Source organism: Lissotriton vulgaris, chromosome 3_1 (assembly GCF_964263255.1).
Source record: "Lissotriton vulgaris chromosome 3_1, aLisVul1.2, whole genome shotgun sequence".
NCBI classification, from domain to species: domain Eukaryota; kingdom Metazoa; phylum Chordata; class Amphibia; order Caudata; family Salamandridae; genus Lissotriton; species Lissotriton vulgaris.
The window spans coordinates 1,825,492,617-1,825,512,553 of record NC_141689.1 but is presented as its reverse complement, the minus strand read 5'-3'; positions in this window follow the sequence as shown (position 1 = coordinate 1,825,512,553).

Here is a 19,937-nt window from a genome sequence, read left to right as displayed (position 1 = left end):
TAATAGTAACAGGTGCCTTTTTATTACCCGCGATACCCTCCATGATGTGTAGGGTTACTAATCTTGGTGAGGAGGGGAGCACCCACCCCAACACCTCTGCAAGACAAGCCAGAACCCCTCGCCAGAATCTCGTGAGTGCTGTGCAATACCAAATCATATGTATGAGGGATCCCTCCTCATGACCACACCATGGGCATATCGGGGATGACTCTAACCCCCCCCCCCCTCAACAACCTTAGCCTGGTGTAGTAAACCCAGTATAGGCATTTAAATTGGAGAAGACGCAGCTGCGTTGCTATTGCTGCCTCCCAAGGAGAGACCAGTGCCTCCATCCAATCATCTCCGTCAATTGGGCCAAGATCACCCACACATGTTTCTCTAAGTTTGTCTAATGTGGTAGAGCTATTTGTCACCAGGGACTGATACATTTTTGAGATTTAATGGTCCTGTAGATCGCCCATAAACACCTTGGCTACAATAGGACTACATTCGGGGAGAGCCTCCATCCCTTAAATGCTAGGATAAATGACGTGCCAAAATTGGAGGTATTTATAAAATTGAGTTTGTGGCATCTGATAGTCTTGCTGGGGGTCTTGGAAGGATTTCTGGACAGAGCCTTGCATCACATCTCTTAGTGTAGAGATTCCTACGTTGTCCCCCTCGCGAAATCCGGGTAGAGCAGCCAGCTGTGGCAATCGACCATTGTGCCACAGTGGGATTTCCCCGGTCAGCTTGTCCCACCACCCCATTTTATGGAGAGACTGTTTCCACACCTGAAATACTACCTTCGTGACCGGTGGTAGAGAGTTGCGCAGGGACGCCGTGTACAATATGGTATGGAGGGTAGACTCTCCCATGCACATTCCCTCGAAGGAGGAACATTGTGTTCGGTTTACATATATGTTTTGAAAATTAGGAGTGTGTGCACATACTTAAGACAATTTTATCCTGCAAGCATACTATTGTCAATTCTAATCTTTACAGCGAGCAGACGCAGCACATATTTGATTGTAAAAGTGTTGGGCTGTGTTTTCCTTTTCCTAGTGTCCCATCTATGTATTTAAATCATACTGATCACCCCCCTCCAGATTACTGTGGTTTTCAAATAGTGTGAAGTTAACTTGAAGTGCAAAGTACTCCGCAGTAGCTAATCAATATCCTGTTGCTGTCTTATTGTCTGTTGTTTCTGATATGAATTATCAGAAGTATACAATATTTAGCTACCAATTGGCCCTTTTATTGCATGCGAGACCTCCTGCCACTTCTGGCTTTTCAATCTGAATCCCATTGGATTCTGGAACTTGTAGTTTGACTTTCCAACCAGGTTTGATTTTAAATACTCAGGGCCTCATTTATGAGGTTTGGGCGCAGGGCAGCACTGCAGGGAATCTTGCTACATTGCCCTTTGTCAAAAGAAAAGGACAGGCATCCGCTGTTCCTGTCCTTTTCCGCTGCACTGGTGCAGAATGGGCTCCCATGCACCAACACAGGTACCCTTGCGCCATGGTGCAAGAGTGCCTGCATTGCGGGGCTGATTGGGTGGTGTTAGGGAGGTGCAAAGAGGAGAATTTTCTTCATTTCTTCCTCTTTGTATGTGTGCTGCATTGTGCAGCACACATGGAAAGAGAAAATCACCTCAATTGATTGATTGTGTGCAGAGAGGTGTCCCTTTCTGCACAACATCCATCAGCCCTGCAAAGCAGGCACCCTTGCAAAAGGGTGCATATGTGCTTACGTTGGTGCACGGCAGCTCATTCTGTGCTAGAGCAGGGAAAGACCAGGAATGCGCTGTATCTCATAGCTGCTGCACATTCCTGCCCTTTTCTTTTGACGCAGGGCAGTGCAGCAAGATTCCTTGTGGCGCTGCCCTGCTCCAAATCCTCCTAAATGAGTCCCTCAATGTGTGAAGTGATGCAGCCTAAAAGCTATGTTTAGCACTACCTGACAGTTTCAAACAAACCCATCCACTTGACGCTGTCACAATGAGTCATCACTTGATAGATTTGAGAGGTCTGCTGAACTCCTTACTTTGTTTCTTTGCCTTGGTATAAAGGTGCACCCATGGTACCTTTGTATGGCCAGGTGAGTTTGCCACGTCCGGTCCCGGACATTGTGTTTCCCATTTGTACAATACAGGGAAGGTCTGCCGCTTGGAGGAAGTATGCAATAGAAAGATGGTACCTCCAGCCAGAAAAATAGGCATTCTACAGTTTTGCCTGAGCACAGAGAAAGTCTGTATCAGACGGGAAACATCCTTTACAACGCAACTTTTACCACGCAGTGCCTTTACATCGCAACTTTTACAACGCAAACCATTACAGCGCATTGGCTGGGTGGCGCTCTAGGATAGGGAATAGATTTAATTTACTCTCCAACACCTTCCCTACTATCCACGGGGACTGGAGTTGGAATAGTAAATTAAACTATTCACTATCCAGCACCCCTCAACACTATGCGTTGTAAAGGCATGCGTTGTAAAACTTGAGATGTAAAATCATGCGTGGTAAAAGCATGCGTTGTGATGTCATATATCCGTATCAGACACGAGGAACAGGAACCAAACTGCAAAAGGGAGATGTGTATACATCCGCCTGACCATGCTGAGTGCCTGATGAGCCAGGAGGGACCGAAGCTCGGCAGTCGGGTCATTCTGGGAATCTTACTCTGGGGCAAACTTGGCTAAACTGCTAGATGCCTCAGAGGCACCATGAGAAATGCCTCACCTCAGCTGTTGCATGTGCACTGCAGTCAAGGCTCTAAGACACCTCACGCCATCCAGTCAGGGTTATTGTCATGGCTTAAAGTAGGCCGGGTCTCGCCGATGCTCAGCACCGACAGTTCTAAAAATGCAGGTACTAAGACTGGTCTCTATCGGGCTCTCCATTTTTGCCCTCATCCTCAGGGTGAAAAAATAATCTTAAATCCACGGCAGTACCACCCTCTCCTGCCCACTAACCTCAAAGAGACTCGTTATAGTTCTTTCACATTCTTATCATTTCAGAACGGAAGCATATTCTTTTTAATATTATATATAATGAAGCCAAAGTTGTTGCTTATTGAGCTTATGCAACTAACAACCATTGACAAAGCCAATAGTCCTGGTTTGTTCTAGTTGAAATGTCACTTGTATCGATCACGCCCCTTCAGGACTCCCCCCCGCCCCCCCCAGTTTTTCATCCCATTTAAAGGCCCTGCTATTGCTACCGTGCAATCGCCAGATGCACATTACGTGAGTAATCACCAGTGCTGTGGACGAGGAGACAGGGGGAAGCAGGTAAGAAAAAGACACTTGCCAGGTGTAGTCAGTTTTTGCTTTTAACCCTATGAATTGGCTGTGAGTCGCACAGAGGGATTAAAGGAACAGCTATCAGCTTTTAGCAGATGTGTGTGATCAAACGTCGAACCTTGCGATAATTAACAAATATTCTAATATACATTAGTTTATCCCTAAATGCATGGCTCTTGACATGGCTGGTTACCAAAATCCTGTTGATTTTAGTAAAAATAAAATATATAATTAAGTTATGGGGGGTTTTAGCTGGCTCTTTTCATCTATTGCTATATTCGTTGTCACTCATATTTCCGGTCCGCCCAGCACAGCAAACAGCATGGGGCACAAGGTCAGCCCACTCACAATGTACATTTACACTGAAAAAGTACACCTATTGTACAGTTTTACAAAAAGCATTCACAAACATTAGCTAAGCCAAAAGTCAGCAGCCAATGCCAGACGGTTTGACTGTGCCAATGCTTGTTTATGTTTATGCAATTAACGGCGCGAGCGAAACCCCATGAGTGCTTTCATTCGCATAACCTTGGGAGGACTGCACATTGTCTTTGTCAAGTGTGATGTGAGAAACATGTCTGAATGCACCAGAGCAGTGTTTCCCAAAGTTTTTAGAACCATGACCCACTTTTTATGACACACACTTTTGCGAACCACCTAACGAACGTGAGGCTGGTCATTTATTGTAATGTAATAAAGCATTGTGTGATAGCACATTATTATTTGCAGACATGTGCTGTCTGGCAGACAGCACATTTTCCATTGAAATGGACGCACATTTTTCACAGACACCGTTTTATAATAAAACTATATTGCATACAAGTTATAATATGTGGATGTCGAGTTCCAGTCGGTATTTATTACTTATGTAAAGTCTCTTGATCTGTTCTGATCCTACCAAAATCTTTGTTTCCATCAGACTTCAGAACTACAAAAAAAGTGATTCGTTTGTTTTTCTAACTGCCGAATGTGAACAGTTCATTTACAGATATTTACATTTTGTTGTTTGTTAGGGAAAAAAGGACATAATTCAGATTTCCTTTTATGCCTTGTACCTAGGCAGAATTGTCACATAATTCACTTTATTTTTCTTTCTCTGACTGAAAAGCGAGAAGAGTTCCTAAACACTAGTCTCTGCGTTAAAGAATAACCACCAGAAGACAGCCTGGCATTGACTTCGGTCTTGTAGGAATTTAAAGGCATCTTTATTTATTGGCTGGACTTTGGAGAACCACCACAGTTTGGAATCCGTTATAAACGTGATATGTTCCATGTTTGCACAATATACTCGCGTATTGTTTTGATTTTAAGGCAGGCTGTTTTAGGTACATCTGTCTGTACCTTTGCGACTTTTTTTTTAAATAAATAGTGTATTAACAAATCGTACCACTGGAGGGAGCAAAAGTACCACAAATGTTGACGTACAGTTCTCTATGAAACGTATTTGATCGATCAAAAGGTTTGAAATGCATTTGTTGTCTAGGCACCCCGACTTTATTGCGCATGATAATAAATAAGTTCATTGAAGAATGTATTTAAATAACTTCTGGCAATGTGAAACGCTAGCTAACGATAGAAGACGATTTGTTAAAAATAATTGCAGACATGCAATCATGCAAATCATGTGCGCGTCCCTGGCTGCATCTTCTCTAATGTGCCTGCATCTCAGAACTCCGGTGCTATATTTAGGGAATTACAAATCCTTTATGACATAAGCAAACATAACAAGAAGTAAATACTATGGTGTGAAATAACAATAGAACATGAGAGAACATTACGTGGGGAATGCATCTTGTGCCATACTTGCGCGGTTCTTAACCTTATAACGTAAGATGACCCCCATTGAGTCATTACTGGAAACCAGGGACCAGGACCTAAATAATTTCTACGATTTGGACCTCAAAACAAAACACAGAAATACAGAAACAAGTATATATTTATATATCACACATATTCATTAATGAGGAAATATTTAATTCACAAGCAAATATAGTAAAATGTACTTTCATCTTGATTGTAATGCTGAAGCTTTCCTAAATTTGATTTCTAATTGTAAAAGACGAAGCAATATATCACTTTGCTTTTTCCCTCTTATTTGTGCTTTCTTTTTGTTGGTGCTTCAATTACAGTTTCAGACCCTCTGAGTAGGAGTCATGGACTCAGAGGAGTCCACGGACCACAGGTTAAGAGCCACCAACACAGATCATAACATTTTAGGTCTTGCCTACAGGACAGGGCATGTGCTACCTATTGCGAGAACTATTGTTAACTTACAGTAGGCTTGGAGTGTGCCCATTGCTTACCATTGGTTGGTTTCATGTCACTCTCATTTGCTTGCTTCTTATTCGTTAGCTTATGTCGGCTTTCCTTCCTTCTCTTGTATTAACCCCCTCCTTTTTTGTTTAAGCACTCCAAAAGAGTGCATGTGTTTTCCAGCTGTCACCTTAATGTGCTTCTCTTCTCCCTACACACTCCGTGACTCTTGCCTGTTTACTTTTCTTCCCCGCTCCACATTGCTCTCTCTCTCCCGTTTAGTTTGTTTCCCTTGTTGTACCTTCCGTATTGCTTCCCCCTGCACACTCCTCTGCCCTGCCATCTGTGCTGCATTCTCTGCCCTCCTGTTGAGTCCTGCCACCCCTGTACTCAATGATTCTCCCCCTGCCCTCCATATTGCTTCTGTTCCCCTCAAAGCGCTCCATTGTCCTGTCTCATGCCCCTCTTGTGCTGACTTTCAGAGAAGCAGAGGATATCTGTGTTTTCTTTGCCAGGCAGAAAATGACCTGCACAACTTTGGGTCAACGTAACTGGGGAACAAATACCGCAGCACTTCTTCTAAAGGGGCACAGTGGTACCAAGAGACCATGGATTTACTGTAATGACCTGGGGCAGCACAGTGGAGATCAACCTATTGACTTTCTTGCAGTGAAGTACACAACTCTCCCTCTGACACGTAACACCAGATGTGCTCCTGCCCGCACAGAGGCACTGCATGGTGAGTGCAACAGAGGAGCAAAGTGGTCATTCACTCATTCTTCTCCACAAGCTTTAGATTTCATTACAAGACAGGAGGCTACATTATGCATTAATCCTTTAATGCAACTCACAAGCAGCCGCTTACATCATAGAAAGAAGAATTAGAATGCAGTGACAACATGACAACAATATAAGGCATGAGCAACCACAGAGCTTCCTCTTTTAAATGCGGCTCACAAGCAGGTAGCTGGCCTTCCTTACTCTACCTACTTTGCCTTTGTATTGCCTAGGCTATTGATTGTTTAACCTTATTGTTTGATTATTGTGTTACTTTTCATCATCTCCTTCTGTTACCAGTCCCCATTTGATCGGGGTTTCTCAAACCTTCTCTACCCTCCCTCGACTTCCAATTTATGGTTGTCGTTCCCCGCCCATCCCTTCCCCTTCCTCACTGATGTGATCGAGTGTGGGCCTGTTGATCGAGTGTGGGCGAGTTGTACTCGGGACGCTCTGTCTTCTCGAAGCAGCCCCTCCTTCCGAGAACCGATCCTGAGGACTGCCCGCAGATCGCGGTCTATTGCCTTTGTTTTCGCAATATTTTTTTGTGGACATTATTTAACCTTGAGACGTGCTCGCTCTGCTTGCCCTCCCGAGCGCATCTCTCCTCAGATATCGAGGAATGGACCTCTGCAGCGGTGGCATCACGCCCCCTGTCTCCCTGGATCCATTCCTCTAAATCCTCCCGCATAGGTTGGCTCGAGCGCGTCAGTTGCATCGCGCTTGCCAGTGATCCAGCGCTCCTAATGAAAAACGGTCTCAATAACACTACCCGTCTTCACAATACTCACCATTAATCATGAATCACTACTAAGGCCCATAAACTGAAGAGACAATTTTGAGCGACTGAATCATGTGACCTAATTAAACACACTATTCATAAACTATTCACAAAAATATATACAACTGCAGTTTATTATTTCTTACCATGGTTTTAATCATACGACATTTAATTAAGTCACTAAGGCGAATGGATCTAATAATGATAACTATACCATGAATAAACAAAACCAGCTTGTCATTTCAAAATTTAATTTTATTAACTTTATTTTATTCAAGGAAAGAGCATCTTTAATCATAAATCAATATTTTATTAGCAGTTTGAAAGCATCATTCAAGGAAAGCCACATTAGTCTGACATTTTAAAAGGTAAATCAATCAGCATGAATTAAAGCAAAAGAATAGTTTCCATTCCCTAAATTCCATTTCCCTGTCTAAAGCTCTCTTCACCTAAAGGAATATTTAATAAAGACTGCTGTCCTTACGTGCACCAGAAGTCCTTCAGCACGTTATTCAGGAATCGGGAAGCAAGAGCCCCCTCCTGCCTGTAGGGCCAGATTTTATACCTTTCTAACTAGCTAATCTTCCCAAAAAGTGTTCTTTTTCGTTGCCATCAGAGTTCTCATTGGCTGACTTATGTTAGACCATCCATGTCATCACCGCTTTCAAATGAAGAACGGGCTCTTCTTTACCCCTATTGTTCGTGTCATTTTGCTTCCTCGAAAATGTTTCAAAATGAGTTCATTGGAGTTACAATTCTCAGCTTCCTTAATTTGGCAATCCTGCCGCTTCCTGTCCTTGGACAAAACTCCATGAGCACAATATGCACGTCTTTTATTCAACAGTAATTTCTGTCAAAGTTATCAATGCGGTACAACTTTCCACTTCTCGTGTGTGCAAGGCTCCTCTCTGGACAGGTTTCAGGTCTTTTTGAAGGCCCAAAAGGCCTCTCAGGAAACTAGTGTTTAAACAAACACAAGACAGTAATTAATTAGAGAATTGAGACCCATTCTGTTACCCACCCCCTCTTCTAATTATTAACCGGGTTAATTATGTTACCTAGCCAACGCACAAAAAGCAGCTTCATATTAACCTTCTTCTTTCAGGCCATAAGGATCCTCCACGAGCTTTTGCCACAGAAAAAACACGACAAAACATATTGCACATAAATAATATAGCACATGCCATTAATTAAACAGCCGCATTTAATACTGACAAAGTCAATAGACAAGGTTAGTTTATTATTTTTCCACGTACTTGCAAATGCAACATAGAAGCACATTAATCCAGCATATAGTGTCTGCAATTTTAAAACTAAGTTGGTTATTTATTTCAACACATGCTATTAGTACTGTTATACTTATTATGGAAGTTTAACTTTGCGAGCTTGAACGAAATCAAATCTCATTCAACATCTCGCTCCATCACCAGCCGCTACCGGAGAGTCGATCAGCTGTTGCTTCGCTCTTTTTCCTATTCGCATTTTTAGCCTGTTAACCCTTTCTGCCACCCCCTCATATTAATTCCGCTCATTTAGCCTGCCATACAATTAGTTTACAAAAAAATAAAAAAAAGTATTAATCCTTTCACTAAGCTAGGAAAGGAACAACCCCCCTTTTTTGCTTCCTTATTTAATTTGAGTTGCACATTACTTATTAATATAAGACATCTATTTAATAATTTGGTTATAATTATTGAACTAAATACAAAAAAAGAGGGCATTTAAATAATTCATAAAAAAAAAAGAAAATAATTCATTCTTCCATATTTTAGGCTCTTCTATTTATACTTACCTGTTATGTCTGACATGGAATCAGACGATGCTATCGCTATCTCCCCTAACCATACTAATGACTCCTTTAAAATATTGTTACAAAGGGAGATGAGGTCCTGCATGATGGACACGCTCATGGAGGTCATATCGTCCAAGAGACCCTTCTTACAAGATCTTGATGACAACACTCCTCGTGATCCTGAAACTACATGCTCCAAGAACAGTAAAAAATGGAAACATTGTGCCGCTCGTGTAGCGGGAAGAATTGTGGACAGTGTTTTTGGCCGTTCCAGGGGCACTATCAGCAGCGGAGCCCTTTCCAAGACTTTCTGCGTGACCTGGGAGCATTTCGGCTCGGTCACCTCGGCTGGGGGAGTGCTTCAGACGCCACCTGCATAGGGAGCGGGACTGCGAGGTCCAGAAGTGCTTGCGCCGTCCACCGCGCGCACCTGGTTCCTCTTCCCGCCCCCTTCTCCCTCGGACCTCCCTGGACCTTCCTGGAAGTGTATTAAACTCCTCGCGGCCCCCGCTGGCGCGGGTGCCGCTCGTGTAGCGGGAAGAATTGTGGACAGTGTTTTTGGCCGTTCTAGGGGCACTATCAGCAGCGGAGCCCTTTCCAAGACTTTCTGCGTGACCTGGGAGCATTTCGGCTCGGTCACCTCGGCTGGGGGAGTGCTTCAGACGCCACCTGCATAGGGAGCGGGACTGCGAGGTCCAGAAGTGCTTGCGCCGTCCACCGCGCGCACCTGGTTCCTCTTCCCGCCCCCTTCTCCCTCGGACCTCCCTGGACCTTCCTGGAAGTGTATTAAACTCCTCGCGGCCCCCGCTGGCGCGGGTGCCGCTCGTGTAGCGGGAAGAATTGTGGACAGTGTTTTTGGCCGTTCCAGGGGCACTATCAGCAGCGGAGCCCTTTCCAAGACTTTCTGCGTGACCTGGGAGCATTTCGGCTCGGTCACCTCGGCTGGGGGAGTGCTTCAGACGCCACCTGCATAGGGAGCGGGACTGCGAGGTCCAGAAGTGCTTGCGCCGTCCACCGCGCGCACCTGGTTCCTCTTCCCGCCCCCTTCTCCCTCGGACCTCCCTGGACCTTCCTGGAAGTGTATTAAACTCCTCGCGGCCCCCGCTGGCGCGGGAGCCGCTCGTGTAGCGGGAAGAATTGTGGACAGTGTTTTTGGCCGTTCCAGGGGCACTATCAGCAGCGGAGCCCTTTCCAAGACTTTCTGCGTGACCTGGGAGCATTTCGGCTCGGTCACCTCGGCTGGGGGAGTGCTTCAGACGCCACCTGCATAGGGAGCGGGACTGCGAGGTCCAGAAGTGCTTGCGCCGTCCACCGCGCGCACCTGGTTCCTCTTCCCGCCCCCTTCTCCCTCGGACCTCCCTGGATCTTCCTGGAAGTGTATTAAACTCCTCGCGGCCCCCGCTGGCGCGGGTGCCGCTCGTGTAGCGGGAAGAATTGTGGACAGTGTTTTTGGCCGTTCCAGGGGCACTATCAGCAGCCGAGCCCTTTCCAAGACTTTCTGCGTGACCTGGGAGCATTTCGGCTCGGTCACCTCGGCTGGGGGAGTGCTTCAGACGCCACCTGCATAGGGAGCGGGACTGCGAGGTCCAGAAGTGCTTGCGCCGTCCACCGCGCGCACCTGGTTCCTCTTCCCGCCCCCTTCTCCCTCGGACCTCCCTGGACCTTCCTGGAAGTGTATTAAACTCCTCGCGGCCCCCGCTGGCGCGGGTGCCGCTCGTGTAGCGGGAAGAATTGTGGACAGTGTTTTTGGCCGTTCCAGGGGCACTATCAGCAGCGGAGCCCTTTCCAAGACTTTCTGCGTGACCTGGGAGCATTTCGGCTCGGTCACCTCGGCTGGGGGAGTGCTTCAGACGCCACCTGCATAGGGAGCGGGACTGCGAGGTCCAGAAGTGCTTGCGCCGTCCACCGCGCGCACCTGGTTCCTCTTCCCGCCCCCTTCTCCCTCGGACCTCCCTGGACCTTCCTGGAAGTGTATTAAACTCCTCGCGGCCCCCGCTGGCGCGGGTGCCGCTCGTGTAGCGGGAAGAATTGTGGACAGTGTTTTTGGCCGTTCCAGGGGCACTATCAGCAGCCGAGCCCTTTCCAAGACTTTCTGCGTGACCTGGGAGCATTTCGGCTCGGTCACCTCGGCTGGGGGAGTGCTTCAGACGCCACCTGCATAGGGAGCGGGACTGCGAGGTCCAGAAGTGCTTGCGCCGTCCACCGCGCGCACCTGGTTCCTCTTCCCGCCCCCTTCTCCCTCGGACCTCCCTGGATCTTCCTGGAAGTGTATTAAACTCCTCGCGGCCCCCGCTGGCGCGGGTGCCGCTCGTGTAGCGGGAAGAATTGTGGACAGTGTTTTTGGCCGTTCCAGGGGCACTATCAGCAGCCGAGCCCTTTCCAAGACTTTCTGCGTGACCTGGGAGCATTTCGGCTCGGTCACCTCGGCTGGGGGAGTGCTTCAGACGCCACCTGCATAGGGAGCAGGACTGCGAGGTCCAGAAGTGCTTGCGCCGTCCACCGCGCGCACCTGGTTCCTCTTCCCGCCCCCTTCTCCCTCGGACCTCCCTGGACCTTTCTGGAAGTGTATTAAACTCCTCGCGGCCCACGCTGGCGCGGGTGCCGCTCGTGTAGCGGGAAGAATTGTGGACAGTGTTTTTGGCCGTTCCAGGGGCACTATCAGCAGCGGAGCCCTTTCCAAGACTTTCTGCGTGACCTGGGAGCATTTCGGCTCGGTCACCTCGGCTGGGGGAGTGCTTCAGACGCCACCTGCATAGGGAGCGGGACTGCGAGGTCCAGAAGTGCTTGCGCCGTCCACCGCGCGCACCTGGTTCCTCTTCCCGCCCCCTTCTCTCCTCCTCTACTTTAACCCCGCCTTGAACGCGTACGCGGGACGCGCGCGGACGAGGAAGCGGGCGAAGACCGGGCAAAGAGCGGGCCGTTCTAGGCCGTTAGAGGCCGGCAGAGACCGGACCGGGCCCCCCCCCTAACGTCGTCCCCGCCCCAAGGCTACTATTCTTACTTCTTCAGCCTGTGGTACTGACTGTTTTATTCAGCATGGCAACCAGAGTATCCAGGAGCAAGGCTGCCCAACAGTGCTCTGGCACACTGGAAAAATTCTTCCCCAAGGCTAGCGCTGCGGCCAACAAAGGCCGCATAGTTCCAGACACTCTCCTTGAGGTGAACGTTGAAAATGCGTCAGTGCTTGTGGACTCCTCGGACTCTTCCTCCATCGATGGTAGTACTCCACTAACCCTTGACGCCACCCATCTATCCCTTATGGATAGTATTGATCAGACAATTGAGTCCGTCCTTCAACAACTTAGGACTCCGTCCAATCTACCCAGGGATAGTGAACCACTGCGTCTCTCGGGCGTGGTGGAGACCACTCCGTATATGAATTGTGCGGAGCTGCCTAAGGCGCAGGATGTAGGGCAAGTTGTAGTGTTAACGGACCCTGCAAGCAGTAGAGTGGACCACCCCCCGAAAAGGAAAAGATCGAGGAAGCTTAGAGGGGTAAAAAGGGCCAAAGTGGATAAAACTAATCCTACATTAGATGCCAGTACAGACATTTCGGCATCTCCTGTAATTTCCTCCCCGGGAACTGGGTCCGATCAACCAGACTCGCCAATAGACACAGTGGTACCTGGTTGTCCGGAACCGTTCATATTTGGTGGAAACCCTCCTAATGCGCCAGAGGCTCTGATTGGCTCACTTAGGGACATCCTCAGAAGCCTGCTGGAGACCCTCTCTGCAAAATTGGATTCTATAGCTGCTAGACTTACAGCTATAGAAAACGCATATAACAGTAGCAGTCCTAGTAGGGGGCTGGGCCCAAGTGTACAGATGGCTCCCCGGGAATCTTCAGGGAATAGACCACCTATGGCCGGAATAAGCACACAGGTATCGGCTGGGGCACAACGTACGGCCCCAGGTAGCCATCCCTCCTCATTGCCCTCTTCACAAACGTCTAGGCCAGCTGTCCCTGCACCCAGAAAATCTAAGCAGCTGATACCACCTCAGCCAACGAATGAGGGGCGAGCTAACAATGACCATATTGGTCGCCCTATTAGCCCTAACACCAGGCGTAGGGCGGTCAATCTGCCTCCTGAGGCTGTGCCTTACACAGTGATTATGGTGGGAGTTCCTGAGCTCACTGGTGACACCAGAGAGCCACAGGACTCACTCCGTAACAAAGTCATTAGTTGGCTCGATATCAATAGGCCCCTCCCCCCTAACATCAAAGGAGATGTGTTGATGGTAAGAAGGATCCCCTGGATCGGAGTCACCCCTAAAAACAGGGTAGGGGACTGTATTATAATCAGTTTTAAAAGCCCACTGGTTGCCCCTTATATCTGTAACTGGCTGACAAGGCCCAATAAGTCCAACATAGAACTAGTTTCCCTCTCATATTTTTATCCAAATGCTTCCAATTTAGCTGTGGGGAGGGAACAAAGTTGGACTAGAGTGGGCTTTGCTGTAGATGGCTCACGCTACAGACCCAAGTATAACACACTTCCTGCCCATGACAACTTTGTCCATCAGAACAGATTTTCTTGCCTGGACCAGGTTGATTGACCAAAAAGGGGAGAGTCTGCACAAATGCAAGTAAACTTAGCCTATGGGTCCATACCTAGGGGGGAAGGTACATCCACTCCCGAAATTGAAAAAGGGCCCCCGGTACCTGTAAATGTGGGGGGGACCACCCTGGGAAGCACCCTACATATAGATGAGGTTCCATCAAGCACACCAACTGCTCTTACAATGCAATTGGTGGAGCTTGCTGAATTGCCAATCTCGCCGCCCAATACTATTGGTTCGGCCGACCTGGGTAATTCTGCGTATGTCAACCAGCCTACATCTAGTGAAGTAGGCCCACAATCTCAAGGTCCAGGTATATCTATTCTTTCCTGGAATGTAGCTGGCCTCTCAAGTAAGGTGGGCACCCCGGAGTGGGAAACCCTGGTTAGCAAAGGTGACATTCTCCTCTTCCAGGAAACATGGGCAAGGGTACCACAGCTTAGGAGGGGATATGATATAGTTGAAACTCTGGCAAAGACGAATGGGAGGGGGAGACCCTCGGGCGGTCTAGCAATCTGGGTGGCGAGCCACATTGGGTGCCAAATGGAAAGGATGGACACACTCTCTCCGGATATTCAGTGTGTCCTCCTTAGATGGCCTGGTAAAAGTACATGGGCTATTGTTAACGTTTACTCACGTCCAGTTGCTATGGGCAAGGAATCCCCAACCCTAGTCGAACTTTCATCCTTTCTAGGCCAACTGCCAAGTGACCTGAAAATAGTGATGGGAGGGGATTTCAACTGTCATTTTGAACCCCTGGAAGGCCTGACGGAGGGCGCTTTTTCTGCCGAGGATGACCATTGGGGAGTTCCACCTTCATCCTCACCTCATCCCAGAGCTTGGTCCCCTCTAGTAGTACAGCTCACTTCCCTCACTCTGAACTTTGCACTGAGGGCGTGTAACGGACGCACCCCTTCTGACACTCCCTCGGTGTGTACTTTTAACAGAAAGGGCCAGGAGTCAAGGTTGGATTACATATTTATAGATATTTCCCTGTGGCCTAAAGTTAAAGACTTTAGAGTGATCCCGAGGACAGACAGTGATCACAATTCCCTTCTGTTGGAGATTCACCACCCTGTCCCAGCTCGAGAGCGGCTCTCTAGCGACTCTGGAGCCGATCAGGGAGATTTACTACTCACCACAAGTAGGCGCAGGGTGAAATGGGGGAAGCTAGTGGATAAAGAAGAAGCCATTTATAACCTCTATGGCATAGCACTTCCCAGGTTTGAGGAGGTGGACGCCCTCATTAACCAACCAAGACCATCTGATTATAATGAGAGATTATATGGCATTCACCAGGCTCTAGTGAAGGACCTCGCAGATGTCTTCAACCCGGCGCTGCCAAATAGAAGGAAGAAGACTCGCGCCCCGACATGGTACACCTCTACCTGCAGGAAATCCAAGTCTGAGTTACTTGCCGCAATTAAAGAGGGCAGCGATAAGGGGAAGGTGGCAGCCCTCAGGAAGGGATATAAGTTAGCATTGGCCAACGCAAGGGCAGAGTGGGACTGGAACCATTGGCACAAACTGACTGAAGCCCTAGAAGCCAAAGATTCCAGAAAATTTTGGGCACTGGTGAACAACGGGGCAGGGGTACTTTTATCTGCAGTGGAACCCAACATTGCCCCTTCAGTTTGGGAGGCCCACTTTGGGTCATTATATGAAGAATGGACTCTTTGGCCTGAAGGGATGGCGCTGGAGTTTCCCTGCCCCCCGGATGTGTCCCTGGAATTTTCCTTGGGGGAAGTGAAGCTAGCTCTGGAACACTTGGCGCTGGGGAAGGCTCCAGGGCTAGATAAGCTGCCTGGTGATTTGTTCAGATACCATCCTGACATCTGGGGCCCGTACCTTCTTGTTCTTTTTAATGCTATTCTGGGAGGTATGGCGGTCCCCACCTCTTGGCTAGGGGCTGAAATAGTGCCGATTTACAAGAAGGGGTCCCCTCTGAGCCCGGCAAATTATAGGCCTATTAGCCTGATCGATGTCCCCCAAAAGCTCTTCGCGCGCCTCATTTTGAACCATCTGTTGGACTGGGTGGAGGAAAAAGACATCTTGAGTCCCCTGCAGGCTGGCTTCAGGAAAAACACGTCGACCATGGACCAGATCTTCCGCCTCGTTCTCCTTTACTGGAAGACGGTGATGATCGAGGGGGGGAGATTGTACATGGTCTTCGTGGATCTGAGGTCAGCCTTTGACCTAGTCCTGCGCAGGAAACTGTGGGAGGTGCTGGAAAAGCTAGGAATTCCCCCCCAGCTACTTAACATACTAGCCAGGTTGCATGAAAACAACTATGCACAAGTCAGGTGTGGGAGGGATGGCAAACTTTCGTCCAGGTTTCCAGTACGTCGAGGTGTGAGGCAGGGATGTGTCCTGGCTCCGACCCTGTTTTGTTTATTTATCAACAACGTCATCTCACACCTGGAAAGCGTTAAGGATAACGATGCCCCTTGTTTGGCAGGTAGGAGGGTACCGGCAATTATGTTTGCCGACGACACCCTCCTCCTTTCAAAATCCCCCATGGGGATCCAGAGGATTTTGGATGGTTTTGGTCTTTTCTGTCTCCAGCATGGGCTGGAAGTGAACACAGAAAAGACCAAGTTTATGATTTTCAACCCCCCATCCAAAACCAGGCCCAATCCCATCTTGGGGACTGCCACCCTAGAGAGGGTATCAACCTTCGTATATTTGGGGGTAACATTGCAGGAAAACCTGTCATGGGACCGCCAGATAGTACGATCCAGGGCCAAACTGTCCCAACTGTCGGGGGCAATCCTGAAAGTGGCTAATTCCTCTTCCTTCAAGCCCATAAGCCCGGCCCTTGAAACTTACAAGACCCAGGCCAAGGCCGCGGCCATGTATGGCAGTGAACTTTGGGGGCACAAAGCGGTGAAGGACTTATCAATGGTTGAAAACAGTTTTTTACGGCGCCTTCTAGCCCTTCCAAGCTCTACGCCACTTCAGCCTCTGAGAATGGACATGGGTCTCCCCCCTATTGCTGAGGAGCTTGTGTCAAAGCCAGTGAAGTTTTGGCACAGGCTCTGGTCTACGGACGAACTCCATCATTATAGGGAGGATCTTACCCACGTCATGAGTCTTAACCGCAGTGCCAAAATCCCCTGGGTCAACTTTGTGGAAAAAGAACTGACTGACATCAATCTTCGTGACCTGTGGGAGGACCCTGCGCGTGGCTGCCTATCAATCTCGCGCAAAGCCCTGGCACAAATCTATAAAGCCAGGTCCCTTGCTCTCCTGACGGACGCCCAAAATAGCGGCACCCTAACTAGGCTTTTTTAGAATCCAAAAATTCATATGCTTTCGAACCTTTTATGGATTTTATCTTTCCCATCCTGGCAAGGAAATTGTACGTTCAATGGAGGCTTGGCACGCTCCCTATTAACTCATACACGTGTAAGTGGACAAATGGGGGCAAGAAATTTTGTCCCTGCTGTAACTACCATGTGGAAGATGACCCCCACATCTTGTTTGTGTGCCCTGCTTACCAAAGGCCCAGAAAATACTGGATAGGGCCGCTATGTAAGAACCTGGGGTTCAGAGAGTACGCACAGGCATACAGGATTTTGAAAACCAGCACCCTGGGCCACATTGTGTTTGCTGTTTCAAAATTTCTTATGGCCATATGGTTGATCAGAAAGAAAAGACTCACTGAAGCACCATGAACTTTGTTCTATGTAATTTTAAATTACCCTTGCTGGGAGAGTGGATTTTATGTAAATGTATTTTATTAATAATGTATTTTAATGTCTGTATGTTGCACTGCATCTTTTATGGTCTATATGACCGAAATAAAGAATTTTTGGAATTGGAATTGGAAACATTGTGAAGGCACTATTGGAGGTCGTGGTACCTCACTTGACATGGGAGGTCCTAGCACCTCACGCTTGTTGGGATGCCCCCGCGCCTCAAAAGATACAGGTGTCCCTCGCGACACGAATAAGAAGGCTCTTTCAACCTTTTTAATTTTTTCATTTTCTTTTTCTTTTCGGATAACTCCTCCTAACGGATCTTCCTGGACTCTTCGCTCCCTCCTTCGGAATTTCCCTTCTTCATCGCTCTCTAGTCCAAGCTTCACCTTGAAGTTGCCTATTCTCTCCTTTGCTTCATTGCATTTAAAAGAGGCAGCCCTGTTGTTGCTCTTGCCTTATATTGTTGTCATGTTGTCATTGCATTCTAATTCTTTTTTCTATGATGTAAGCGGGTGCTTGTGAGTTGCATTAAAGGATTAATGCATGTTAGCCTCCGTGTCTTTAATGAAATCCAGATTCTCTGGTCATGTTAATAGGAGAATCGCAATTTCACTGCAAGGACTCCACAGTTTTACATCACAATTTTTAGTTGTTGCCTAAGAGACAGGATTTAGCTGTGTTGCATCCAGGCGGGGAGGAGGTGTACTCTAACAGGAAGAGCTGCTGACTTTCCAACTGGGGAACCTGGTTCGAATCCCAGCGTTGCTCACCATCTTGTGATTCTGGGCAAATCACTTAATCACCCTCTGTCTTAAAAAAATCTGCCCTTTCGTAACCTGGTGCTCACGTAAAGCACCCCAGTGCCTTTGGGCTAAGTTTGCACTATATAAGACTGCAAAAAAAAGAAAAGTAAATCACACAACAATTAACATATGCCTAAAATAGGTCAGTCCGAATGGCTCTGTGAGTGCTTGTTAGCAGTTTGCAAAAAGTGAGTTGCAACAATGATTTTGCTGTAAAAAAGTTTCAAGGACAGAAGGCAAGAAAGGGAAAGGCAAGAAGGGAAGAAAGAGGCAGGCAAGAAAGAAAGAAGGAAGGAAAGTGAAGAGGGAAAAAAGAAGGAAAGAAAGAAAGGACGGAAGGGGAGGAAAGAAGTCAAAAAGGAAAGGCACTAGCAAAGAAATAAAGAGGAAAGAAAGAAGGAATCAAAACAGGAAAAAAGGAAAGAGAGAAATAAAGAAAGAAAGGAAAAAAAGAAGGAATGACAGATGTCTGCAAAGATAGAACTACCCCATGAACTTATATTCAAAGCAGCAGTCAGATAAACAAAGGCCACTTCAAAAGGAATCTACACCAGAATTGGCAGGAGACAGGAACGGATAAAGCTTACATGTGCCCTGTGCTCTCATCTGTTAGAAAGCCTCCAACTATCACATGAGGCTCTACAAGCAAAGGGGACACTCAAGTAGTTCTAAAGTAAAAACAAAAACACTGGCACTAAAGGGAACTGCCTTTTTGTGGATGTGCTCCTTTTGAACTAACTTAATGCAGTCACTCAAAGTGAAGGTAGCCAGTGGCAGAAGTTGGCTGACTCACTGTACCATGCTGTATGCTGTAGTGGGCAGAAGCAAAATGTGAATGACAAGACAGCAGACCAATAGATTAAGAGAGCTGACTGAAAGTCCCTTTCAGCAAGTATATTATACATATAATTTAAGTAAAATGAGAAGGTCTTGGCTAATGCCATCCCTAAAAAGGATGATGATGGAAGGAATAGCCAATGAAGAAGAACTGTGTGGCAAGCTTGACTGTGAGTACCATAAGACTTTGAAAACGTTAATTATCTGACGTATAGATATGTCCAATGGGGCACAGGGTCAAGACAGATTTGCATATGGCTGGGTCCAAACTGGGGTGGCGTAGTGGGCAAAAGAATGATGGATTTAACCCAGATCTTTTGACTGGGGGAGAATGTTTGCATTGTCAGCATTCCGTCCATCATTTGTTTGCTGTAGATATGTCCAATAAACACTGATGAATAAAGTAGTAACATAACAAAACTGAATAAAAAACCTCTTGAACAAGTTGTGGGGTTACCAAGACCCCCCTAAACCAAGTAGAATATCATGAGCACGTGCCTTCATAGGCCAGCTTTCTAAATAGAATCTTAATAATATCAAAGGTGGGTGTTAAGTGGAGCCCAAGTAAATATGTTGATAACTTACTGGTAATCTTATTATTCCTTTTCTAGTTTCTTCGTCACAGTGCTTACATCAATGATGTATGCCATCTAAGAAAATAGACATCATCCTAGTTACTTTCTAAACCTTTAATCAAACGTGTGGCAAGAACCTCTCCATCTTGGCTGGTACTAAAGTGCTCTCGTCTCCCTTGTACTGCTTTGTGTACCAACTTTCGAACAAAGATGTATGTAAGCACCATAATGTACAGAGTGTAGAATGGAAGGGAAAGATAGAATTGAAGTCATGGGGTTACCAGTAAAGAAGCCACGCATTACCTATCCATCATCTACTTAGATTCATGACGATCTGCCCAAGCCAGAAGGTTTATGCTTCATAATTCAAAAACATGCCAACACACCAACAAAGGTCATTGGATGCATAAGTGATTTATTTGCCCCTACTACAGAGGTAAAACCAAACTTTAATCCCGCTGCATCTTCCACCTTTAATCTGCAGTACCAGACGTAAATTGAAGTCCTTGTCCAGGATGTTGCCCTACAGATCAGAGCTTGGCCTGGCTGTTACGGTTCTTGCGGCACAA